Below are 27,009 nucleotides of genomic sequence, written 5' to 3'. Positions count from 1 at the left end.
GACCTCTGCTATGTTCGGGGCACTGTACTGTGTTGGGGGCTTTTGAAGAGAGTGAGATCATTTCATTATCGGAAGTATGGGCTCTAGAGTGGGGCAGAGCTGAGTTTGAATCTGGCTTCTTCACATACCAGCTGTTTGATTTTGGACTCATTCTTCTTTCTGAGCCTCAGTTCCCATCTCAACAATGAAGATGATAATACCTGATTTGTAGGGTTTTTGTAGGATGAAATGAGATCATGTTGAGCTTGGCACAGATGTTACAGTAATTTTAATAATGAAAAAGTGAAAGTCGCTCAGTAGTGTCTGACTCTTTGCGACCCCGTGGACTATAGCCCTCCAGGCGCCTCTGTCTATGGAATTCTCTAGGCAAGAATACTGGAGTGAATAGCCATTCCCTTCTCTAGGGAATCTCCCCAACCCAATGATCAAACCCAGGTCTCCTGCATTGCAGGCAGTTTCTTTACCATCTGAGCCACCAGGGAAGCCCAATTTTAATAATAGCTAACATTTACAGAGCACTTATCCTTAAGTGTTTCATATGTATTCATTGAATTCTCAAACAATACCATTGAAGTAGGCATTCTTACTATAATTCTCATTTTACAGAGGAGAAAAGTGAGACATGGGGAAGTTAAGGGGTTTGTAGAAAGATGCTAGGTTGGTAAGTGGTGATTGGAACTTCCGTCTGGCAGCAGAGCCCAGTGTTCTACTTCTGGATAAAGAGGGCCTCATCAGTGTTGCTGCTGTGACTTATTGTAGCTGTCTGTGGTTTTGGTCCATCTGCTGAATTCTGAACTCAGTGAAGGCAAGAAACTCATCTTAATCACCTTGTATCCCCAGAGACCCAACATAGTACTCATAGTGCTCATTAATATTTGCCTAATGGCTGGGAATATTCCCTTTCATCATTAATCAATCAGTAGCTCTTTATTGACCATTTCCTGTAGGCTAGATTTGAGCTAAATCCTGGGAGGAATGCAAAGTACAATTCTGGCCTCTGTAAACGGAAGATTGGGTGTGGGGGGGTGGGGAGAGCATTCCACAGCACTGTGTCATTGGGCAGAAACTTCCACACAGGAGGCAGAAACAATAAAGGTGGCTTGGCGATGCTGTTTTCCAAGCTGGGATTCCCACCCCTCCCTGATTGGGCCACTCCCTCCATCTGCGGAACAAGGTGACACAGATTCTTTGCTTCTGCCCCAGGGCTGAAACTGCTCCTCCTCTTTGCTCCTCTTTGTTGAGGAGGATCAGGCAACCAATTCATGGGAGCCTAGAATGACAGGGGAATCAGATATTGGAGCTAAAAGAGTACCTTAAAAAAGGCACTTCTTCCCAAACCTTGCAGGCAGAATGGTCTTTTGGAAACCAAATTCAGATCTTGTCACATTCTTGCTTACAACCCTCCACCCACTTGGAATAAAACCCAGAGTCCTTACTGAGGCCTTCCTAAGGCCTGCACGATCTGATACTGGCTGCCTCTCCATCCTTTACCACTTCTTTTCCCTCTCTGCTCGCCTAGCTTAGGGGCTCCTGCTGTTCCAGGCTCACCTGTCCCTGCTGGAGGGTCGTTGTAGTTGCTGTTGGGTCTGCCTGGAGTGCTCTGCCCTTGGTGTTTGCCTGCTGGTTCTTCCAGGTGACTCAGCTCACAGGTCATCTCCTCTGAGCGGTTCTCTTTGACCTTTGATCTAAAGTAGCCAAGCTTTGTACTACTTAATTACTCTCTTGTCTTTTACCTTGTATTTTTATCACAGCACCAACCTCTGTCTGAAATTTTCTTTCTGTTTACTTGATTTTTTTGTCACCCTTCTAGAATATATAAGCCCCATGATTACAAGGACTTTAGTTTGGTCATCATTTTATCTCTAGTACCTAGAACTGTTCCTTACAGGTAGTAAGCATTCAGTGAATGATTTTGGAATGAATGATTGAACAAATGAACAAACCTAAGACATTGTTTTTATTTTACACATGAGAAAACTGAGTCAGCCCAGAGAAAAGAAGCTAGTAAGAATTGTGAGGTTCTTTGAACTTAACCTTTTGAATGCTCACTAAGTGCCATGCACTCTGCTTAGTGATTCAGGCATTATTTTTGTCACTGAGCTGTGTCATAATGAAGTGTTTGGGATGTTGTTTTTGTGTGCCATTGTAGCATTTAAAAGAGAAATGGACCAAGTCATATTTTATTACAGCCTTACTCTGTTTTACAAAAAAGTTGGAAATTTAGTTGGCAACTTAGGAAAATTCATATGATCAAAAGGATAAAATAGTGAGTGGAGTCAAGGGAAAGGAAAGTATAGATAAGATGAGGGCCAGGACTAAGCTTATCTTAGTTCACAGAAGCAGATACCACTAAGTCCTTGGAACTGAGCAAAGTTTCTCTATCATTCTTTATGATGGGTAAGTAAATTATGCCCAGACTTGTGAAAACGATGGTATATTTTAAAACTCCAGTCATGTGCATGACCTTGGGATCATCCCAGACTCCATGTGATTGTCCAGGGTTTATTGGCTCCCTCGCTCCTGGACTAAGGCGGCATGATGATCTCTTCCGCTTCCTTCACCAAAGGGGCCTGGCCAGCAGGCCCTTTCTGGACCCAGCCAGCTTTGTTTCAAAGAGAGGCTTTTCCCCAGATTTATTAATTGAGATATCACCATTTGAAGAGCCAGTTCTGCCCTTGAAGTACTTCCAGTTGAATTAGAAAAGATGTTATGAACATGACAGGGAGATCTTGAGAAAACCAATAATAAATGCTAAATGCCAAATAAGAGCAATACTTCACAGAAGAGGTGAGTTTGTGCAGGGACTTACTGCAGAGACAGGGAAAAAAGGGGCTTGTGCTCCACATGACCTCAGTTGTGCAAATTGGGATGGACTCTCAAGGAGGGAGAGACCCATAGGAGTGGCAGTCTGTTTTGGAATGTGTATGGAAGGGTCGCTTATTAGGTAATAAAGACCGAAAGGTCAGCTGAAGCTAGACTTGCAGGAGAGTCTGAGGCCCTCCTCAGCAGTCCTGGTATCCCAACATATGAGTTATTACCAGGTATGGATGCCCATCCTGGCCACCTGTTGGTCCACTCATTGATTCCCAGGTAGCAATGCCAGCATCTGGAATGAGAGCCAGGACCTGACAGCAGAGGAATAAGTGTGGGGTCCTTGTCAGTTTAGCCTTTGGCCATTGCAGGTACATTCATTCATTTATTGATTCAGCAGATGTTTGTTGAGCACCAGTACATGCCAGACCTCTGCTGAGGGCCAGGGATGCTGTGATGAACAGGACAGTCAAGGACACTGCTTTCACAGAACTACTATGTTAGCTGGGGAGCCAGCTACCCCAAGAAACAAGATGATCTCAGATGAAAATGAGACTGAGTAATGCAGTCTCAGGGAATCTAGGGAAGCAACATTAGATGAGGAGGTCAAGAAGGCCTCTCTGAGAAGGTGACTTTTGACCGGAGTGTAGATGAAGGAGAAAGCCAGCCTGAGAAGATCTGAAGCAAAGATTTTTGCAAACAGAAAAGCAAGGCTCGTCCAGGCTTGGGGCCCACGTATATATTCGGCTCTCACACTAGTGGGTCTAGTGTGGGCATTGGTTTCCCTTTGTGGTATTGGTATTTCACTCTGACCCAAAGGGAGTAATGGCGACCACCACTTACTAAGCATCTTTCCCCAATCAGACACTTTATGTCCATTGTCTTGTTTATTCTCCTACCCGGCCTGTGTGATGAGTGGGCTGTTAGCCCCTGTTTCTTTTCCATGAGGAAGTTGAGGTTGAGAGAGATGACGTTCCATGCCCAGGGTCCTGCAACTTGGACATGGTGGAACCTGGGTTCAGTTCCAGCATGGTCTGGCTCCAAACCCAGGCTTCTTTCCAGGGCTCCAACCTCGAATAAGTGTTAGTTTGGGATGTGCAGAAAGCTGCTGAGCAAAAGGAGAGTTAGGGTAGTATCCTGGCATGACGGTCTTGAAGGACACCTACTATCCTGTCATCTGTGAGGACTCTTTTTGCTCAACTGCAGGAGGATGCCTCCAGAGCCTGGGGTTACTGTTGGCCTTTGCCAGAAGCATGTTCGGGCTTAGCCAGCTGAGTAGCCTCCAGTTTCCTGCTTTTACCATCTCAGCTGCTGGTCAGGAGGTTTGGGAAGGTGACATCATCTAGCTGAATCAGCTGCTGCTTCTAGACACATTAACGGGAACTGAAAGTCATTGCCCCTTCCTTCCCACTCCGCAAGTCTCTTCAGAATGAGACTGGGGTACGGACATTCCACCTGTCTGCAGGGTGTTAGCTGAAACAGTGCTCCCCATAAAGAGTTGGAAGGTGCATTTTCCCAGATAAAAGTGTCCTCAAGGCTTCTCAAGCTAAAGGAACTGTGCCATCCAGGTGTAGGATTCATAGGAGGGCCCCTCTCCTCCACCTTCATTTAGCCCTGTGACTTTGACAAGAACTCCTGACCCTTCTCATCTCCTTTGCCCAAGTCGAAGGCTCAGGTCCAGTGCTGTAGGATGGGCAAACAAATGTTATTTGTGGACTTTGACCTTAAGGCATTTAACATCAGGTCAAGGGGACAAAAGACAGCTGATACTTTAGAGCAGAGCATCCACCACACTATGATCTGTTGGGTATCTTCCATTGACCCAGTGACTGAAAAGGAAGAAAATAGAGAAAAAGAAAAATAGTAAAAAGATGGCTCAGTGGCAGGTGAGTAGGACAATAAGCTTACCTGTTCTATGACTTTTGCCTCTCTCAGCTTTGCTGTTCTCATGTGTAAAATGGAAGTCACCAGGGTATGTGACTCCTTTGATCATTGGAATATTACATAACACAGGTACAGCGTTCAGCAATGCATTTAGCGCCCAGGGAGTACTCAGTGAATGGTAGCACTGTAGACAGGTCCTCAAAAGAAGGCCATTGAGCAAGTCTGGGAACTGGGCTTTGGAGTCTGGCTAGGCTATGGATGGATGCTGGCTGGAAGCGGACTGCTGTAGAATCTTGACAGGTGACTTTACCTCTTCGTGCCTTCGTTTTCTTCTCTGTAAATCTTGGGTATTGCTAGAATCTGCTTTACTAGGACTGTTGAGGGGGTTAATGAGGTGCTTTATTCATAAGGGAAATTGCTGAGGAAGTCCCCAGCATGTGCTGTCACTGTTTCTCATTTGGCAGGAGAACTTAGCCTGGTTAAAGGCCGGCAGTGGGAGGTGAGAGGGCAAAGCTATTGCTCATTCCCTCTCCCACCTGGACAGCTCTACAGCCGCCTCCCTGCTTCTGCCCTTGTGTTCCCCCCCCCCGACCCCCCCAACCATCTATTATCCAAATAGCGGCCATGATCCTTCTAAAGTAGAGATCAGACCCTGTCATCCTTCAGTTCAGAATCCTCCATTCTGAACCGATGAGTGACTCGTCATTCATGAGAATGAAAACCACCATGTATATAGTGCAGGGACAGTCCCCTAGACACATCCTAATCAGAAGTGGCTCTTCTCCAGCTCCTGTGGCCCAGTGTGTATGTGCATGTGTGCAGGCACAAGCAGATGACACAGCGGTGATGCTCTGCACCCAGGGCATTTCCTAATAGGGAAGAACCTTGACCACTGCCTTGGGGTACCAAAGGTCATCTTGGCTGAGAAAACTAAGGACACTCAGGCCTTCCTCCCTTCTGAATCTGAGTCATTTCCTAAGAGAGGTTGGTCGAGAGGTTGGTCATTCATTCATTTGTTCATTAAATATTTTTGAGTGGCTGCCATGTGTTAGGCATTGCGTAATAGGTTGGGCATACGGCATTAAACAAACCCAAGTCCCTATATTCACTGCATGAGCAAGACGGGGAGCATGAGCCCAGTGAGAAGCTGGGCAGGTGATGAGGGTGGTTTGTATGAGGGTGGAGGCGTGGTCAAAGTGGTGAGCTGTGGTCAGTGCATCAGTATAATTTGAAAGTCAGGTCCAGTGGATCTGCTAAGATTGGATAAGGGGTGTGTGAGAGAGAAAAGAGTCTGGGTTTTTGGCCTGAGTAACTGGAAGAAGCTTGCTGCTGTTTATTGAGAAGGCGAAGATATCATCATGGCCAGTAGTTTCTTGCGAGGGCTGCCTGCATGCAAGGCCTCATTTGTTTACTGTTTGACTTTTGGGCAAGTGTTTAAGTTTACCAAGCCTGTACTTGGCATATAGTAGGGCCTCAGTAAGAGCTCTCATCATTATTATTGTGGAAGACAGGGAATCCCATGACCAAGCAGGCATCAGCTCCCACCTCACCTCCACCACCCTCTCAAGGAGCCCACCCTCCAAAAGACAGCTCAGACACCATCTGTCCAGCAGAGAAAAGCCACAGGGAGACAGCTTTTTTTTGGGGGGGGGGGGGAGACATTAGAGAGATGAGCCTGTCCCAAGAAACCTAATCTCATTCTCAGCAGGTGCTAATCCCATCAGCCTCCGGTGATATCTGAGCCCAGCCCACCCAGTTCCTTGCCCACCCCCACCCTGAGTCCCAGACCCTCGTCCCCTCCTCACCAACTCCGAACTGCCACCAGCATACTTTCTTACCAGATGGAGGGGCTCCTAGAGGAGGAGGAGGCTACCATCCCTCTAACTGGGCCCAGTTCTTTACATGGACAGGTCATCAAGGGCTTCAGGTGCCACCTGTCCGGAGGCCGTCCCCCCCAACACACACACACACACACACACACACACACACAGGTGCCAGTTCCTGGGCGTGGTGCTTGATCCAAGCAGATCTAAGCTGGAGCCAGCTGGAGCCAGGGACTCCCACTGTGCCCCAGCTGCTGCCTGCCCTCCCACTGGCAGGCCAGAAACAGGCTTAACTCTTTGGACACCACACATGTAGTCAGAGCAAATGGTTGCAGTTCTGACTCCAACTATTGCACTGTTTCAGCATACCTTTTTTCTTTTTTAAAAAAGAAATTTATCATAAATACAACAGAAAATATCTTATGCATATGTAAAGTTTCAGTAGGAAAATGATCACCTGTAAACTGGTAACCGAGTTTAAGAAATCAAACTTTTATGAGTACCTCAGAAGCTCCCTCCAGTTACAGCTACCCCCTGCCCATTTTCCTGAGATTTGTGTTTACCATTCCCTTGCCTTTTTTTAAAGTTTGAATGTGTATGTGTGTGTGTGTGTGTGTGCGTGCTTCTGCATGCTTTTAAATTTCATTTAAATATCATAGTGTGTGTATTCATCTGCAGTTTACTTTTTTCATTCAATATTGTGAGATCCGTCAATGTTACGTGTATAGCTGTAGTTCATTTATTTTCATGTCCCTTTGTATGATTATGTCTCAAATTATCCATTCTATTGTCAGTGGTTATTTGGGTTGTTCCCTTGTTTTTGCAGTTTCAAACAGTGTGATTTTGAACAACATCTTTGTGTGTCTCCCCCTCACATGCACGTGTTCAAGCATCTCTCTTGGGCAGTGGTTCCTACCCCTTAGCTGCTCATCAGAGTCAACTGGAGGGCTGGTTAAACCACAGATTGCTGGACTCCACCCCTGCAGTGTTTCTGTCTGCCTGGACTGGGGCCTGAGAATTTGCGTTTCTAACAAGTCCCCAGGCCATACTGCTGCTGCGGGTCTTTGGACCACAGTGGGAATCGTTGCTCTAAGGATTGGAATTGCTTGATGGAAGATGATGCCCAAATGTTACCCTATGTGTTTGTAAGAATTTATGCTGCAAGCAGAAGCATATGAGTTTCCATTGCTTTACATCTTAATAATACTTGATACAGTCAGACTTGAAAATTTTTATATAGCTGGTGGGTGTGAGATGGTGTCTTGGGGTTTTAATTTGCATTTCTCAGATTACAGGTGGAGTGGAGAATCTTTCCTTACATCTATTGACCTTTCATGTTTCCTCTTTTGTAAAATATCTATACAATTCTTTGCTCTGTTTAGTGTTGATATGCCTTTTTCTTATGGATTTGTAGGCATTCTCTACATATTCTGAACATTAATCTTTTGTCTGCATGTGTTGTGAATGTAGGCTCTCAGTTTTGCATTTTGCCTTTTCACCTTATATGTGATATCTTTTAATGACTGAAATTTCTTTTTTTTTTTTTTTTAAAGTCTATTGTATTTGTTACAACACTGCTTCTGTTTTGTGTTTTGGTTTGGTTTTTTGGCCCTGAGGCATGTGGGGTCTTAGCTGCCTGACCAGGGATTGAACCTGTACCCTTTGGACTGGAAGGTAAAATCTAACCACTGGACCATCAGGGAGGCCCCCTAAAATGTCTTAATTTTAGTGTAGTTGAATCTTTTCTTCCACAATTTACACATTTTGTGTTATGTTGAAGAAATCCTTCCTTAATCTGTAGTCCTAAAGACAGTTGTATTTTCTCCTTAAAGTTTTGAAGTTTTGCCTTTCACATTTAAGTCTTTAATAGATCTAGAATTGACTTTTATGTCATCTTAGTATTTTTGTTGGTGGAATACCTTTATTTCAATAGGCTTTAAACATCTATAAATCTGAATTATTTATAACTTCAGTTGTACCTAGAGCTTATTATATACACTGCATTAATATTTCATGTTGAACAAAGGTGCCCTCTTTGGGAGTTTTGATCACATTTAAAACCCTTCCATGACTTTTGTTGGATTTCTTCAAATTTTAGATACAATAATGGTATTGCAATTATGGAATTTTTTTTTCCTTTTTTAGAAGCACATATTAAACTATGTCTAGAATTTGCTTCAGAATAATACAGGGGTAAGGGAGAGTGGGTTTTCCAGGGGGCGCTAGTGGTAAAGAACCTGCCTACGAATTTAGGAGACACGGACAGGTTTGATCCCTGAGTTGGGAAAATCCTCTGTAGGAGGGCATGGCAACCCACTTCAGTATTTCTTGCCTGGAGAATCCCATGGACTGAGGAGCCTGGCGGGCTACAGTCCATAGATCCTCAGCCCATAGAGTCACAGAGTTGGGCGCAACTGAAACAAACGACTTAGCACGCATGCGTGCAAGGGAGAGTGGAAACACGTAAAATCCAATCGGTATGAAGTTGATAATTGTTGAAGCTGAGTGGGGGTGGTTCATTTTATCATTCTGTCTACTTTTGTACACGTTTAAATATTCTCATAATCAAAAGTTAAAAATATTCAAGGACTATTTTCAGGGTTACTTAGGAAGTAAAGCATCTTTTCTTACATTTGATTAGCCACGTATATTTCTTCCAGAGCCAGTTGGGTCTCCATTTACTTCTAGGAGTCCCTATCTGATAGAGTGTTTTTTAGCATAAAGGCAGATTGTTAAGGAAAACAGGAGGAGAAGGAGTGGTTGGGGGCTTAGGGGAAGAAAGGTGGGAGGAGGAGGGGGTTTTCAGGCCTGCTTGCCAGCCCTCCCCCTAGAGCCTGACTGCCCATGTTCCTCCAGAGCTAGGTCCCCACTTTTTCGTTTTTTTCTCCTGAGACTATCAGGGATAATTTTTACTTTAACTAGAACCTTCTTTTCCCCTAGACAAACTTAACCTAGAGGACAGAGAAACTTCATCATGGCTCCTGGTCCTTGCCTGGGGCCAAAGGGTCAGCGATGGGGGCAGCCCCAGTGTAGCTGGTCATACAGTGGTGGTGCTATTTTGGTGTCACAGGATGCAAATACCAGAGTTCTTTTTTTTCTGATAGTGTGATAACTGGCCACAGGGTCTGTCTTTGGGCAGTCCCAACTGCTTCTTTTTTTTTTTTTTTCTTTTTTTTTTCCAACTGCTTCTTATGGGAGAATTCATTTCTCTTTTTCTCTTCTGTCCTCTCTCAAACCACCCTGCCCTTAACTTTTTATTAGTTTTCTTGGAATAGATAATATATTCATGGGGTTCCAATTTTGAAAGGAACAAATGTCTCCTTCCCACTTTTTTCTCCTAGCTACCCAGTTCCCTTCCTGGGAGAGTGGACTCTGTAGACATAAGCAATCACATATATTTCCCATGATATACAAACAGTTATGTGCTATAAATACTATTTGGTACCTTGATTTTCTCACTTAACAGTATCTCTCAGAGATCATTCCATATCAGTCCATCAAGAACTTTCTCATTCTTAATAGCTGCAGTGTATTCCATACACAATACTGTCCTTTATTGAACCAGTTCCTGCTGCTGCTAAGTCGCTTCAGTCGTGTCCGATTCTGTGCGACCCCATAGACGGCAGCCCACCAGGCTCCCCCGCCCCTGGGATTCTCCAGACAAGAACACTGGAGTGGGTTGCCATTTCCTTCTCCAATGCGTAAAAGTGAAAAGTGAAAGTGAAGTTGCTCAGTCGTGTCCGACTCTTCGCAACCCCATGGACTGCAGCCTACCAGGCTCCTCCGCCCATGGGATTTTCCAGGAAAGAGTACTGGAGTGGGGTGCAGTGGTAGACATTTGGGAGGCAGTTTTTTAGCCCCATTAGGGCTGCTCACTGAACAGCCCTCTATATTTGTCATTTGGCCCACGTGTGACTACAGGCTGTCTGTGGAGGATCAATCCCTCAAAGTGCAGTTGCAGGGTCAAAGGGTGTGTGCTCTTGTGATTTGATAGACATCACCAACGTGGGCCATTAGCAGCAGTGCCAGCTCACAGGAGCATCTTCCTCCCTGCACCCTCCCACCGGGGCAGTCAGGGCCTGATTCAGCATACTTACTGAGTGCTTTCCCATGGCAGGCTCTAGATACAAAGATCACACTTTCGTGTATCAAGTGATACTGTTACTATGTGCCAGACCCAGTAATACAGCCAGCCAACAAGGAACATTTTTAGATAAAAAAAGCACAGGAAGGTTTAACAGTGTACTATGGTCAGTGACCCAAGCTGTTAGGTTGGTGCAAATGTAATTGTGGTTTTGGACCATGTATTTTAAATCATTATAAGTAGGCTCAAACATGTCCTTATTAGTCAAAATAGGAACCATTATAATCAACACATTTTTGCCAATGAGAAATAACTTTGTTTATTCCTGTAGCATAAAAATCCATGCTTTGGGATTCCACGAACTCTTAGAAAGCGTTTTCTGCCTCCTGCTGGTTGTGGAAGTGTTTTCCCTGCAAAAAGTTGTCAAGATGCTTGAAGAAGTGGTAGTCGGTTGGCGAGAGGTCAGGTGAATATGGCAGATGAGGCAAAACATCATAGCCCAATTCGTTCAACCTTTGAAGCACTGGTTGTGCAGCATGCGGTTGGGAGTTGTGGAGAAGAATTGGGCTCTTTCTGTTGACCAGTGCTGGCTGCAGTTGCAACTTTTGGTGCATCTCATCGATTTTCTGAGCATACTTCTCAGATGTAATGGTTTCACTGGGATTCAGAAAGCTGTAGTGGATCAGACCGGCAGCAGAACATCAGTGACCATGATCTTTTTTGGTGCAAGTTTGGCTTTGGGAAGTGCTTTGGAGCTTTTTCTCAGTCCAGGCACTGAGCTGGTCATTGTCAGTTGTTGTACAAAATCCACTTTTCTTCACACACCACGATCTGATTAAGAAATGGCTCGTTGTTGTGTGGCATAAGAGAAGACAGCACTTCAGTATGATGATTTTTTTGATTTGCGGACAGCTGATGAGGAACCTGCTTCTTGAGCTTTTTCACCTTTTCAATTTGCTTCAAATGTCAAATGACTGTAGAGTGGTCAACATTTGAGTTCTTTGGCCACTTCTTGTGTAGTTATAAGAGGATCAGCTTCAGTGATGCTCTCAGTTATCATTGTCAGCTTCCGATGGTTGGCCACCGCGCTCATCGTCAAGGCTCTCATCTCCTTTGCAAAACTTCTTGAACCATACTGCACTGTGCGTTCGTTTGCAGTTTCTGGATCAAATGTGTTGTTGATGTTTCGAGTTGTCTCCACTGCTTTACAACCCATTTTGAACTCAAATAAGGAAATCGCTCGAATTGGCTTTTTGTCTAATATCATTTCCATAGTCTAAAATAAATATAAAATAAATAGCAAGTGATAAGTCTTTAGTGGTGGTGGTGGTAGTTTAGTTGCTAAGTCATGTCCCACTCTTGCAACCCCATGGACTAGCCCACCAGGCTCCTCTGTCCTTGGGATTCTCCAGGCAAGAATACTGGAGTGGGTCGCCATTTCCTTCTCCAATAAGTCATTAGCAAAAAAATAAACAAAGCGCGAAATGCACATTAAAATGATGTATAACATAACCACATTTATTTAGAATGTATTCCAATATTAAAAGGTAAATTTCCATAATGCAAAAACCACAGTTACTTTTGCACCAACCTAATAGTAAGTTGCAGAGCTGGGATTCAAACACAGGTTTAAATTCTCTAACACTTATGCTCTTAAATAACATGCTGACTGCCCCTCAGGAGGAATAACACATGGTCTCAGAGTCTAATACAGATGAGGAATCAGGCTCAGAGTAACTGGCCTGAAGAACACACAGCCAGGAAGCTGTGGAGTCCCCAGAGGGGACTCACATATGTCTGAGCTGAGGTCTCTGGTCTGTTTTGAGCTGAGAGTTCTATGGTTTCCAAATCTAATCAGGATTCTGTCGAGAGAATTTTCTCCATCCAGAGCTCCAGTTGCTGTAGAGAGCCGTAAGTCTTACTGGTTCTTGGTGTGCAGTCTCTTGGCTGGCAGAGGGGCCCAATGACATAAGCCATCTATGATGAATGTACTAATGAAACCTAATTGCGGACATTTATTGAGTACCTCTTACGTGCAGGGTGCTTTAAAGTGCACTGTGTTGTATTTTTAAACCCTCACAGTAATCCTGCTTGGGAAACATACTGTCCCTGTTGTCCAGAGTAGTGAACCAAGAGTAAGACAGGTCAGATACTACTAAGGACAGAATCCAAGTGCAATCTAGTAGACTCGGATACCCTCACTCACGCACTCTAGTGTCCATGGATATCCCTTGGCTCTCTGCCTCTTCCACTTTTCTGTATTGTTTGATGCCCTCTCAGATGGAGAATCTGGCTTCTCCACCTCACAGTGACTGCTTTAGAGGAGAGGGTCTACAGCTCCCCTTTACCTCATACTCCCCACCCCTGTCCCCACCATTCAGGACAGGGTGGCAAAGAGTGGGCTGCAGTGTGATGCCCGAGGATTGGTGAGTGGTCATTGGCGATGGTCTCCCACTGATGTTGCCTCAGAAAAGACCCTTCTCCCAGTCATTTAACAGGTGCTCTTTGCACACCTGTGAGGTGCTCACTGCTCCCATGGGAGAGAAGAGATGTATAAAGTATAGGCATATAGGCATACCTCTTAACAACTTAGGTCATGAGACTGTAGGTACCTATAAGTAAGGACCCTGAGACTCAGAGTTTAAGTGATCAGCCCAGAGTGCACAGCAAGTTAGCGTCAGATTCAGGACTCAGCCCTTCCATAGCCTCTCAGGGAGAGCACTGTGGACTCTGTGCTGGGTGGCCTGGAGACTCCAGGTAAAGGGAGTCTGGAAGGATGGACAGATACAGCTAAGAAGAGAGAGGCCAAGGTGTTCAGGACAGAAGACTTAAAAGTGGAGCTGTTACACCCCTAAGATATTACAGCTGTTCCTTCTGCTTTCCTTCATGCTGTGGGGAAACCCAGGCTTGGGTCACAGCGTAATAGCACAGGGTCATTGACTGAATTTTGTCCAGTGCTGCTTTGCATCCATATATTATCTCACAGGGGCTTCCAGGTGGCTCAGCGGTAAAGAATCCACCTGCCAGTGCAAGAGATGCAGGTTCGATCCGTGGGCCAGGACAATCCCCAGGAGGAGGATATGACAACCCACTTCAGTATCCTTGCCTGGAAAATTCCATGGATAAAGGAGCCTGGCAGGCTATAGTCCAAAGGGTCACAGTGAGTCAGACACGACTGAGAACTGAGCGCACATGCGTTATCTCACTGAGCCTCTGATTGTGCCGGGAGGTGTAGAGGAGGTCTTCCTCTCAACCATGAAGGGAACTGAGGTCTTCTGACTCCAAATCCCAAGTCGTTTCCACCATCCATGCCACCTCCACATTTTTGTAGTCGGAGAACACAAGCTCTGCAGTCAGATAGAAGGGGGTTTAGAGGGGGGTTCTCACACCTTCCCTCTGTTTTGTCTCTACGGTCTTATGATTTGCAGGTTGAGGCAATTGCAGGTGAAGAACATGCCCTTTAGGAGGCAGGTGTATGCTAAGGGGTCAGTGACATAAGGGAGGCACAGTAACACTGGAGTTCCTGTAGAGCTTTTTTCAACCCACTTTCAAGTCTTTGATTTACATGTGAAAAAAGTGATGTGCCCCCAGAGTTGCAGTGACTTGCCCAAGACTACACAGTGAGTTAATAAATTGCAACACTGGGTTAGAACTCTGGTCTCTTGTCACCAAAGAGAGCTTACTTTTTTCTTACACAATGTTGCGCCCCTGCCCTAATGGGGGTGGGGTGCAATTCTGCCAGAGGAAGGCCTCGGGGATCGGATCAAAGCACTTTGAAGCTGTAGAGAGAGCCTTAGAGATCCTCTGGTCCCTCCTCCACACTTGACAGATGAGAAGAGCGAGGCCAGGGTGCTTAACTGACTTCTCCACAGCCAGATAGGTCTCTGCCCACCACAAAGCAGTAATAAACACAGCATCCTGACACTGAGGTCCCAGGTTGTTTTCACACTACCTTGCAAAACTGGATTCCAAATTGTCTTTTTTTCTATGCAAACCTAAAGCCTCCTTCCAGATGCCAACAGTTTACAGTTAGAACAAATGTTTAGTTTGGGCAGTTTTTTCCCAAATATAATTTCATTCTCATTTTCTCTTTCTCTCTCAATTCTTATTAAGGGTGATATACTAAAAGGGGGGGCAGGGGGAGCTTCAGTAGATGACCTTGGTAGAAAAAAGGTAAACATTTGATAGATTCTCTGAAAACTAAGGAGGTCCTCAAAACCAGGAAATAATTCAGAGGCCAGCCCCTAGCCTGTGTCAGCCAGCTTACCACTTGTTCCACCCCACTCACAACAGGCCTTCAAAAGGCCCAGCCTTCCCTTGGCAGCTGCATTGGGTGAACACCAACGGAAATCCCTGGTATTTTTCTTTGCATGACCAACCATGGAGATGTAGGTCAGGCGTTGCTGGCCTGGCAGTTATAACAGCTCTCGATCTACCCCCTGCACCTGCAGCCATGTGTGCTCAGCCCTGTGGGGATGGGAAAAGAAAGTTCCCCTCCAAACAGGGGTCCAGTCCTCAAGGGCCCAGGTAGATGGAGCTGGCTAGGACTTAGGAGGGTGCTGGGAGAGACCATCTGGATGTGGGGACTAGGAGGGTGTCCCTGTCTCTTTCCCCCCTAATGTCTAATGCCTGCTGTGGTTAATAGTAGCAGGGTTGGCAGTGCTCTCCTCAGGGCAGCTTGGCCTCATCATCGCTGTTGGAGGAGACTGGGAAGGTCTTGTCTTCCCCCTGGGCTCAGTTGGGCCCCTAGGCCTGCACCCGAACCCCCACGCCTGTCTGGTGTTTACGGGATTGAAGCTACCACCCTTTGGGACCTAGCCTGTTTTCCTTTCTGCTCTCAGCTGTCTGGTCTCCATGGACCTTGCCTACAGGTTTATGCATGCCCGTCCCCCACGGTGCAGCCCCACGAGCCTCCTCTAGCTTGGCCTTTGTTCTCTTCAGCAGAGCTGCCAGTTCTGTGCCTGTGCAAGGGGTGAGCTTTCCTGGCCCTTCAGATAGGCTCCATTGGTCCAGCCTAGCTGTGCCCATCCCAAGATTCAGTCTCTTCGCCTGCAGTCTGGAGGGCAGGGCCATGGTTCCAAGCCAGGGAAAGGGCACCTGTGTGGCTGCTCTGAACTGGCCTCTAATTGACTGGCTGATTTCTTCCTGAGCTTTCTCCACCAGAGACCTCATGTATCTCCTTTATAAAGATGTGGGACCAGGATCGGTACCAATTACCTTCAAGATAACTTACAGATGATATGCGAATAAACATTAAAAATTTTTAATAGTGTTTTTATTTTATGTTGATTGTCATTTGTGGCAAATGATATTAGTTTTCTGTTTATATCAATAATAATATGTTGCCTTTTCATTCGAGTTTTTCATTTAGCAAATACTTACTGAGTGTCTGCCTATGCCAGGCACCATTCTAACTACTGGGAGATATGCCTTCATGGAGTTTTTACATTCAGAAGAGACAGGGAATGGTGGTTGGGATGGACAGTGGCTAGGTAACACTTGGTATTTGTTTGTTTTAATAAAGAGTGATTGGGAAAGGCTTCTCTGAGGAGGAGCCATGCGAGCAGAGATCTGCGTGACCTGAGGGAGTAAACCATGTGACAGTCTGTGGTAAGAACATTCTAGACGGAGGGAACAGGTGCAGAAGCCCCAAGGTAAGAAGGGTGTGCTTGGCATGTTTGAGGAAGACCAGAGATGAGTGTGGCTAGAACAGAGGGCACAAAGGAGGGTGGTAGAAGACAGAGGTTTGTGTAAGCCCTGGTGAGACACAGTGGCTTTTCCTCTGAGTGATATGGGAAGGGTAGGCAGTGGAGTGTTTTAAGCAGACAGGTTCGGATCCTACTGCCTTTAGAGGACTCTTATGCTGGCTCCAGTGTGAAGGACCAGAGAGGGAAGAAACAGAGAAATCAGGAAGGATGTGGTTATAACAACACAGGCAGAAAAATGATGTTGGTTCGGACGGTGGGGGTAGTAAGAAGTGGTGAAATTCTGGATAAATTTTGAATATATATTCAGAGGAATTTTCTGACAGATCAGAGCTAGAGAAGACTTAAGGATGACTGCAAGGTGTTCCAGACTTCCATACCGGGACAGATGAAACCACTATCATTCAGTAAAAGGAGGAAAGATGCAGAAAGAACAAGCTGGGGAGTAGGTTAAGACTTTTCTGTACATCTAAGTGTGTACTGAAAAAAGTGCTTTAAAAAGTGAGTCAAACTTGTAGATACAGCGGGGGAAGGAGAGGGTGGGACGAATGGACAGAGTAGCATGGAAACAAATTCACTATCATATGTAAAACAGATAGGCAGTGGGAATTTGCTGTATGACTCAGGGAGCTCAAACCGGTGCTTTGCGACCACTTCGAGGGGTGGGAGGGAGGTTCAAGAGGGAGGGGACATATGTATAACCTATGACCAATTCATGTTGATACATGGCAGAAACCAACACAATGTTGTGAAGCAACTATCTCCATTTAAAAATTTTTTTTAAAAGAGTGAACTCTAATGAAAATAAAAATAAAAAGCAAGTCAATTGATAGGAAAATGTTCATAATGATCATGACACATAAATAAAACTCAAACAGTGATGGCTGAAATTGTGTTTAGAGGGGGTCAGACGTGTCTCTGCTTCCTTCCAGCCCTGAAATTCTACTTTGGTGATTTCAAATATCGAAGTCTCCCATTCATGAAGAACGGGAACTTGAGACTCAGCCCATGTAATGGATGCAGAAGGAAAGCCGGGAGAGGAATCCCTTGGGCCAGGCTTCTTTTGTTAACTTAGAAGGACCTGGAACGTTCTTGCACACATCCTGGCCTCCCAGCGTTGCCTCATTCACTCACACTGAGCACTTTCTGCCTAGCAGGCCCTAGATACACATAGCACAGCTCTGATGCCCCACCCCTCCCCTTATCAATAAAGCTATGCCCACCCCTACCTGGGTCTGGCTACTCCATGATCCTGCATGTGCCTAGAGGTCAGGTGAGCAAATGGCTTTGACAGCAGAAGTGGTTTTATCTCTTTTTTCCTCCCACAGGGTTCTCGTAGTTATCAAGCTGGGAAAAAAATCCTCAAAGGCCTTTTACCCTGCCTTTTGTAGATGAGAAACAGGGCCAGAGAAGCAAGCAACTCGCGTGGTCCATATCCAGTCCATTAGGAAATCCCTTCAGCTTTACTGTTACGAAATAAATTCTGAATCTGACTGCTTCTCTCCAGCTTCCCTGGCACCATCCTGATTAAGCCACCCTCATGTTCTTCCCAGATGGCTGCATCAGGTCATCACCAGTCCCTTACGCCTGCAGGTCTCTACCCAGGAACTGGAGGGCCTTTGTTAAAATCAAAGTCAGATCATGTCTCTCCCCTGCTCAAAACCCTGCAGTGTTCACTCAAAGGACAGGCTCAAGTCTTTAAATGGCCTTCAAGGCCCTGCACATTCTGACCCTTGGCCACTACCAGACCCCACGCTGTCATTCTCCCCTCATTCACTCAGCTTCAGCCACACTGGGGTCTTCCCTGTTCTCGGAGTGCCCTGAGTGTGTTCCTGCCTCGGGGCCTGGCCCTTGCTCTTCCCCTGCCTTTCCTCAGATCCTTGTAGTGCCTGTTTCCTCACTTCATTCAGGACTCTGACCAGATGTCACCTCCTAAGGAAGCTTTCCCTGACCAGGTTTTAATTCTGCCCTCTTCAGTGTTTCTTTTTAACCCCTTCTCTCATTTAGTTTTCTTTTTAGCACTTAACCACCATCTGACATTTATTTCCTGTCTTGTCCCATTAAATTATAAACTTACACAGGTAGGAATTTTCTTCTAATTTAGTCACTGTTTTATCTCTAGCATTTAACATGGTGCCTGGCATTCAGTGGGCTCTTAATAAAGATTTGTGAAATGAATGAGTGTCCAGAGCTAAGTAGGTAATCCTCCTACAGCCCCACAGGTCAACCCACAAAGAGGTCATGGTCTATCTTGGACCTCAGGTAACAGCTCCACCAAAGCTTCTAGGCATGCTTTTGTTTCCAAGATAATGACCAGATGGAGGGAGGGGGTCTCTTCAAGGACTGGCCTTGCAGGGGCTGGGTTAGGAGACAATAGGGAAGCACAGAGCAGCTATCTGCATACTTCTCTTCTTGCCACCAAGAAACCCAGGGGGGCTACCAAGGAACATGCCTCTGCCCTGGCCTCAAAATGGTCTCTGATCCAAGGCTCAAGATCCTCAGCAAGTAGTGGGCACTGGGTGGGTAAGAGGGGAAGGAAGGAAGAGCTTAGTCACATCCTTCTGCATCTGTCCTATTGCACTGGCAGACTTAACGTGCGGTGGAGTCAGACACCCTCACTGGGTAACCAGATCTCAGACAAAGTTTCCTCACCTCTCTGAGTCTTAGTTTCTTCTTTGGTAAAATGGGGACAACACCTACTTGGAAGATTTTGAGAATTCAAGTAGGGGCTAAGGCAGTATGAGCTGTGGGGGTTTTGTTGTTGTTGTTATTTGTTTGTAGCTATAAGTAATGAGACTACAATATGAGAAGCACAAATGGGGACATTCATTTTTAGCTATAAAAAACAACAGCTAACAATTATTGAGCACTTGCCATGGACCTTTTAATCCTTGCTGCTAAGGCTGTGATGGCAGTATTCTCACTTTGTAGACAGTACCCTGGGCTTGGAGAGATAAAGGATCTTGCCCCAGGTCCGGCAGTCACAGAGCTGGGGTTAGAACCCACACTTGTGTGTGTTAGAACCCACACTGTTGGACTCTAGGAGTCAAGAGGCCTTGCGAGGAGGGGGGTCCCTTTGCCTCCTCAGGTCTCAGTTTCCCGTCTGTTTAGAGTAGAGGTTGAACATGCTGGTGGTGGTGGTCTTCTGCAGTTTGTTGGTGCTGTGGGCATTGACTGTGAACAGCAAACCTCCAGGTGGCCCCTCCCTCAGTATCATGGCTACAGAATCCTCCAGCTTTCCTGACACCAGTCTCAGGCACCTTGCTATTCTGCACCTTGAGGGGGCTGGTGGGCTGCAATGAAGATGAAATAGGGAGGCTGCAGCCTGAGGGAGCCTTCAGCACTGAGGTTTTGGTTACAAGGCTGTACGCGAGGGGCTTCCCTGGTGGTTCAGACAGTAAAGAATCTGCCTGCAGTGTGGGAGACCTGGATTTGATCCCTGGCTTGGGAAGATCCCCTGGAGAAGGGAATGGCTATCCACTCCAGCATTCTTGCCTGGAGAATCCCATGGGCAGAGGAGTCCATGGGGTCGCAAAGTGTCGGACGCGACTGAACAACTTTCACACGCTGTATGTGAGAGCATTCTTATGTGGTGGGGGGCAGGGAGGGGTTGCAGGGATTTGCTCTGTCCCCAAATCCTCCAGAGCTGTTGCCTTCTGCTGTGGAATTCCAAACATTTCCGATCAGATAAAGGTGGCTGAAAATACCCGGACTTGTCTGGACTAGTTGGAGGCGGTGCTGGGGTGAGGAGGTTGAGGCCACTGGGGCAGAGCCTGGCAAGATCTGGCCCTCTGAGGAGCTGGCCCTGGTCATAGATATGCCCAATGCCCTTTGCCCTGGAATCTGCAGGTTGGACGGCAAGGCTCAGCAGGCTTTGAAGTGGAGGCAACAAGTCCTTCTTGGAGAGAATGTTGCCTCTCACCTTCCACACTAAATGACTGGATCTTTCAAATACCCCTGAGAGAGAACACAGGTAGTCAGTTATTTGCCCATGTGTGAGTTATTTTCATCTTCTTCATGCTACAGCACTAATGAGAGCCCTTTGAGATGATCGCCTTCATTGTACAGACGAGGAAAGTCCCAGACTTTCCCAGCATCCCAGACAGCGGAATGGACTCACCCCCAAGCAAGCCAGTGACAGCGCTGGGACACAAAACCCACACCTGCTGACGCCCAGCCCATTGAGCTTCACAGCACGCAGCATTGATGGTGTCAGAGTAGGGCAGCCCTGGGCAGAAGGGAGGAGGGAGTGGCTGCTTTGGACCGTGGAGTACTTGGAGGTGCAGACCCCAGAAGGCAGAGGAGAATTAGGAAGGGGGTTGGCCCCAGAGATCAAACCTCTGTTCCTTATAGATTGCTACCCTAGTCCCTCCTGCCTGTTGTGTCAACACAGTGCAGAAGATGTCTTTTCCAGAACTTTCTCCCAAGCCTGGGAGAACTTGGTGTCTGGGGAGCCCCAGGTACCTGCCCAGTCACCTGGTATCTTGGGGCCTCCTCCTAGTTTTTGCAGGCGATGAAGGTGGGGCTTAAGAGAGAGAGGGAACTGGCCTTCTTTCCTTCCCACCACTCGGCCTACTCATCAGCACCTTCTCTGGGCCCAGAACTAGGCTCTCAGCCTAGGAGACAGAGCTCATGGTCAGAAATGAGCAGCTCAGCAAATGGGTGAGAGCTCAAGGAGACTTGGAGCAGGAGAGCAGAAGGCCTCCTTAAGGCCTGCAGGTTGAGCCCTAAGAGAGAAGTAGGAGAGAGCTCACCGTAGGGACCAATGTGAGCAAAGATCTTGAGGCTGAACAGATGATGGTGTGTGAGGGGTCAGCAGCCTGGCCCTAGACAAAGCTGAAGAGACCCTGCAGACCATGGAGAAAGGTCTAAGACGCAAGCTGAGCCTTGGTCTAATAATAAGAACAGTAATAATTACTTAAATTACTGCAAATCTAATAGGTGTCACATATAGTTCTAAGTCCTTTATATGAATTACTATTGAATTTTCACAATGTTCTTGTGAAATGAGTACATCTTTAATTCCCATATTATTAATGAGGTCCAAAGCTAAACATCTGAGTCTAATTGCAAGACTTATTGGGTCCCTGCCTGTTCTTTGCTGTAGAAGCCCACCTTGGTGGAGAAAAAGAAGATAACTTGTCACCAGCCTTGGCCTCATCTAGATAGCACTCCTATTTTATAAATGAGGAAGCTGATACTCAGAGAGCAGCAGGACCTGGCTCAGGGCCTTAACCTTTCTCTGCTAGCTCGTGTTACCTTCTTGGTTAGCCCTTGGGAGAGTTGGAAGAGAGCAGCAGAGGAGAGAGAACCAGAACTAAGGCCAGCTAGGACAGGCGGTAGAGGGAAAGAGGCAAAAAGTTTTCCATTAGAGCTGATCAAAGGGAAAAGTTTTCCAAAAGAGGTGCTCAAAAATGAAATGATCCACACAGGACGAAGGGAGCCCCTTCTCACAAGTGCGTATGTGTTGTTGTTTAGTCACTAAGTCTCATCCGACTCTTGCGACCCCATGGACTGTAGCCTGCCGGGCTCCTCTGTCCATGGGGTTTCCCAGGCAAGAATGCTGGAGTCGGTTGCCATTCCCTTCTCCAGGGCATCATCCTGACCCAGGGATGGAACCCGCGTCTCCTGCATTGGCAGGCGGATTCTTTACTGCAAGTGTGTAAGCAGACAATGCCCTGTCGATAACTCCATGGTTCTGGACCATCTGGAGTGAAACAGACCTACTGTGTAATCAGGGCGCTCCAGCTTTCCTTTTGTTTTTTTTTTTGTCCTTTCAGTTTTATTGAAATGTATTTGACATACGTACTGTAAAAGTTTAAGGTTTACAGCATAAAGATTTGATTTCCGTACATCATGAAGTGATGACCACAGGAAGTTTAGGGAGAATCTGTCATCTCATAGAGGTACAAAATCAAGTAGAAAAAAATTTTTCTTCTTATGAGAACTCTTAGGATATATTCTCTTAAAACCTTTTATATATAACATACAGCAGTGTTAATTGTATTTATTTCGTACATTACATCCCTAGTATCAATTTATAACTGGAAGTTTCTAACTTTTGGCCACTTTCTTCCTCCCCGCTCCTCCCATCCCCCCAAACCCTGCCTCTGGTAACCACAAATCTGCTCTCTTTTTCTTTCTTTTTTTAAAAAATATTTATTTGGCTGCACTGGGGTACGCAGGATCTTTAGTTGTGGCATGTGGGATCTAATTCCCTGACTAGGGATTGAACCCCAGCCCCCCAGTCCTCCACATTAGGAGCATGAAGTCTTGGCCACTGGACCACCAAGGAAGTCCCTATTTGATTTTTTAAATATAATTGACCTACAACATTATGTTAGTTCCTGTTATACAGCGTAGTGATTCAATAATTCTATACAGTGCAAACTGATCACCACAATACGTGTAGTTAAGGTAAGTCACCATACAAAGATGTTACATAATTATTGACTGTGTTCCCCACACTGTACATTTCATACTCATGAAGACTCATATATTTTGCAACTGAAAGTTTATGTCTCTTCATCTCCCTCACCTATTTCTTTCCAGTCCCTACCCCTCTCCCTCTGTTAAACACCTGTTTGTTCTCTGTATCTGTATCTCTGTTTTTGTTTGTTTGTTTTGAATTAGAGTCCACATATAAGTGAAACCATACTGTGTTTGTCTTTCTCTGTCTGACTTATTTCACTAAGCATAATACTCTCTAGGTCCCTCCATGTTGTCACACATGGCAAGATTTCATCCTTTTTAATGGCTAGTATTTAGTGTTGTATATTTGTATTATATTTTCTTTATCCATTCATCTGTTGATGGGCACTTAGGTTGTTTCTGTATCTTGGCTGTTGGAAATAATGCTTCAGTGAACATAGAGGTGCCTTTATGTTTTCTAATTAGCGTGTTTGTTTTCTTCACGTAAATATACAGAGAGTGATATTGCTGGATTCTGTGGTATGTGTGTGTCCGTGCGCACGCTCAGTCATGTCCAACTCTTTGTGACCCCATGGAATGTAGCCCACCAGGCTCCTCTGTCCATGGGATTTTACAGGTGAGAATACTGGAGTGGGTTGCCAAGATCCCTTCTCTCGGGGATCTTCCTGACCCAGAGATCGAACTTGCATCCCCTGCATTAGCAGGCAGGCTAGATCATATAGTAGTTCTATTTTTAATTTTCTAAGGAATCTCCATGCTGTTTCCATTCCATAATGGTTGCACCAGTTTACATTCCCACCAATAATACATGAGGATTCCCTTTTTTCCACATCCCCATCAGTGATTGTTATTTGTTGTCTTTTTGATAACAGCCATTCTGACAGGTGTGAGGTGTTAGCCGATTGTGGTTTTGATTTGCCTTTTCCTAATGTTTCTTGATGTTGAGCATCTTTTCATGTACCTGTTGGCTATCCATATGGCTTCCTTGGAAAAATGTCTGTTCAGATCCTCTGCCCATTTTGTAATCTGGTTATTTGTTTTTTTGATGTTGCATTGTATGAATTCTTTGTATATGTTGGATATTAACCCATTATCGGCTATATCATTTGCAGATATCTTCTGCCTTTTAGCTTCTAAAAGGCACCTTCTGCCTTTTAGTAGGTGGCCTTTTAGCTTTGTTGATAGTTTCCTTCTCCATGCAAAAGCTTTTTAGTCTAATGTGGTCCCATTTGTTTATTTTTTCTTTTGTTTCTTTTGCCTCTGGAGATGTATCCAAAAAATATCGTATTACAAATCAAAGAACATACTGCCTGTGTTTTCTTCTAGGAATTGTATGGTTTGGGGTCTTAATTTAAGCCTTTAATCCATTTAAAATTTATCTTTGTGCATGGTGTGAGAGAAGTGTCCAGTTTGAGTCTTTTGCGTGTAGCTGTCTGTGGGTTCACTTCTGGTCTCTCTGTTCCACTCATCTATGTTTCTGTTTTTTCTGCTGGTACCAACCTGTTTTGATTACTGTAGCTTTGTAGTATAGTTTCAGATCAGAGAGCATGATGCTTCTAAGCTTTCTTCTTTTTTCTCAAGATTATTTTGGCTATTGGAGGTCTTTTGTATTTCCATACAACTTTTATGATTATTTGTTCTAATTCTGTGGAAAATGACATTAATATTTTGGTAGGGATTGCACTGAATCTATAGATTTGTTCTCCATCTTTCTGAACCTCAACTGGGAAGTGAGGATGTTAGGGCTGAGCTTGAGCATCACATGGAAGGTTGCTTGGGCATCTTTTAAGGTCACTTTTGAGTTTCTGATTCTGTTTCGAGGCTGAGCCTTGGTCCTTCTCACCCTGGACACTGGGAGAAGAACGAAAGGCTGTGGCCATCTACTCATGAAAGATAGGGAGTTCATACTGAAGCCTGCATACCCTGGAGCCCATGAGCCACAACTACAGAGCTGTGTGCCACAACACCTAAAGCCCACGCACCTAGAGCCTATGCTTCGCAGCAAGAGAAGCCACTGCAGTAAGAAAACTGTGCACCGCAACTAGAGTAGCCCCACTCTCTGCAACTAGAGAAAGCCTGAACACAGCAGTGAAGACCCAGAGCAACCAAAAATAAAATAAGTAATAAATAAAAATACCTAGAAAAAAGTGAATAGGGAGTTAGTTACCAAGGGTAAAATAAGATTGAGATGAGGGGAGTTTCAGATTTCCAGGGAATGAATGCATATGAGCAGGTAGCAGCTGCCCAGGAGCCATTAAGCCTTTGGGCTCTGGAGCCAGACTGCCTGGATTCAGATCCCTGCTCTGCCATTTATGAACTGGATGGCCTTGGGAGGTCACTTGACCTCTCCGTGCCTGTTTCCTCATCTGTAACATGGTGAGTAATGATAGCACTTACTTCATGGGGTTCTTATAAGGATTCGGTGAATTTACGTACACAACGACGCTCTTAGCACCATGCCTGGTGCTTGGTAAGTGCTCAGTAAATCGCAGCTATCACTCCCTGGGAAGGAGATTAAGAGCCCCTAAATGAGCATCTGTGCCCCCAGTAAATGCTTTTCTGAATTACCTCTCTCTTCCTCCAAGACTGGTACCCCGCTTCTGAGCTGAGGCGGTGGAGAGCCTGCGCTACACTGCTGGGCCTGATAGCTTTCTCAATTCCCTAGCGGAGGTGTTATCTCCTCCCGGCACAACCACTTCCTTTTCTGAGAAATGAGCACATCTATCAGGCTTAGCTTCTTAGAACTAATGGAGGGGGAGGAGGCAGGGCGGGGGGGGCGGGGGGCCGGAGAGGCTGGCAGCTGACAAGGGCAGACTTAAAGAAAGATTACCAAGAAGTTTGCTGTGAGGATGCCTCCAAATAGCCCTGACAGCCCAAATGGCTTGGGCTCCCCATGCCACCCTCTTCCACCATAACACCAGGGTCACTTTGCTTTACCAGTGCTTTCATCCCCTTTTCTCACCATCACTGCCTGTGAGGTCAAAGCAGGAGAAACTGAGGTTCAGAAGTAGAGAGGCCCGCTGTGCCACCCACCAGCTGGGCTGACTCAGCTGAGGTGTCAGCCCAGCTGTCTAGCCACCCATCTCTTTGTCCCTGCCCCATGGAGTCACCTCTCTGAGTTGCCTGCATCCAGGCCTGTGGTCCCCAGGGTGGAGGAGAGAGGCTGTGTTCCTCTCATTTTGCTGAACCCCACACACAACCCCTGCCCTCCGCCTCCCACCCCCCTAGGAAAGCCAAGGGAAGTGGATTCCAACCACAAACCTCACTTCTTCCGAGTCTCCGCCTGCAGCTCCCTGCTGAGAGAGTGATAAGGCCTCTTCGTTTGCCCCACTGCCCACTTGCCTGCCATCTCTGTGAGATCTCCTAGCAAGGCCTCATTTGTCTATTTAGTTGGCATTTGTCAGCCTCTCCCTCAGGGAAACTGAGTCCAAGAGCAGAAAGTGACTCATGGCCTGCCTGTGCAGGGCTTTGATGAGGCCGGGTCAGGTACATTCTTGATGTTCGTGGCACTTTCCCTGGGCTGCTAGGAGCCCCTTCCTCTTCTCCACCTACCTCTTTCCAGAAATAACCAAGCAGGAAGGAAGCAGTGGGCCTGGGCTCTCCAGAGTCACACTAGAGGAAGGAAGGGCCCGTCTGGCAGCGGTGCTTGTTCTCCGCTAAAGCCAGGACGGAAGGGTTTCACTTTCTCTCCTGGCCTTCGTCACATCCTTTTCCTGTGGCACCCAGTTCCCCTCAGCTGGCCTGGGGCCAGAACTCATTCATTCAGCTGGTGCTTCAGGCCACCTTCCTCCTCTAAGAGGGACCCAGGGCTATAGGCCTGGCCCCAGAATATGAACTGGTTCTTCAGTTACCCACTTGAGACAGGTCTCTCAGTATCTCTGAGCCTCAGCCTACCTGAGCTTAGAGTGAGGCCCTCCTTCAGTAATAGTGCATGCACCTGGCCCATGATAGGGCCTTGAGAACAGTTGTCCTTTTGTAAGTGAGCAGAGTCCTGGGTAGAGGTTAGGAGCAAAGGCACTGGAGCCAGATTGTTGGTGCAGGCAACCCAGTCATGTCACCAGACCATTGTGTGACCTTGGGCAAGTCGCACATTATCTGTGGGCCTCGGGTCTATCAGCTGTATAGCAGGTTAACAGTAGAACCCACTGGCCCACAGAGCATAGAGACAGTTTAAAGAACCAATCCATAGAAAGGACCAAGGAGAGGGTCTTGCAAGGTAAGTGCTCTGGAAATGTCAGCTGCTGCTGCCGCCGCTGAGGAACCTAGTTCT

At 46.2% G+C, this 27,009-nt stretch overlaps 1 protein-coding gene and 1 long non-coding RNA gene across 5 annotated transcripts in view; one reads left to right on the top strand and one right to left on the bottom strand.

Annotated features, from left to right (window-relative positions):
* The window catches only part of BCL2L1 (BCL2 like 1), a 51,267-nt gene that overhangs the window by 16,755 nt on the left and 7,503 nt on the right, over positions 1-27,009 (top strand). The window lies entirely within an intron of this gene.
* On the bottom strand, positions 569-26,909 carry LOC107133075 (uncharacterized). Its single transcript, XR_001501727.3, has 2 exons — positions 26,292-26,909; positions 569-11,878 (listed from the first exon to the last, which is right to left on the bottom strand). It is a non-coding gene; the product is annotated as an uncharacterized lncRNA (long non-coding RNA).

The sequence above is a fragment of the Bos taurus genome, chromosome 13, assembly GCF_002263795.3.
Source record: "Bos taurus isolate L1 Dominette 01449 registration number 42190680 breed Hereford chromosome 13, ARS-UCD2.0, whole genome shotgun sequence".
Lineage (NCBI taxonomy): Eukaryota > Metazoa > Chordata > Mammalia > Artiodactyla > Bovidae > Bos > Bos taurus.
Note: the sequence above shows the minus strand (reverse complement) of the source record. Positions and strands in the feature narration are given on the sequence as shown.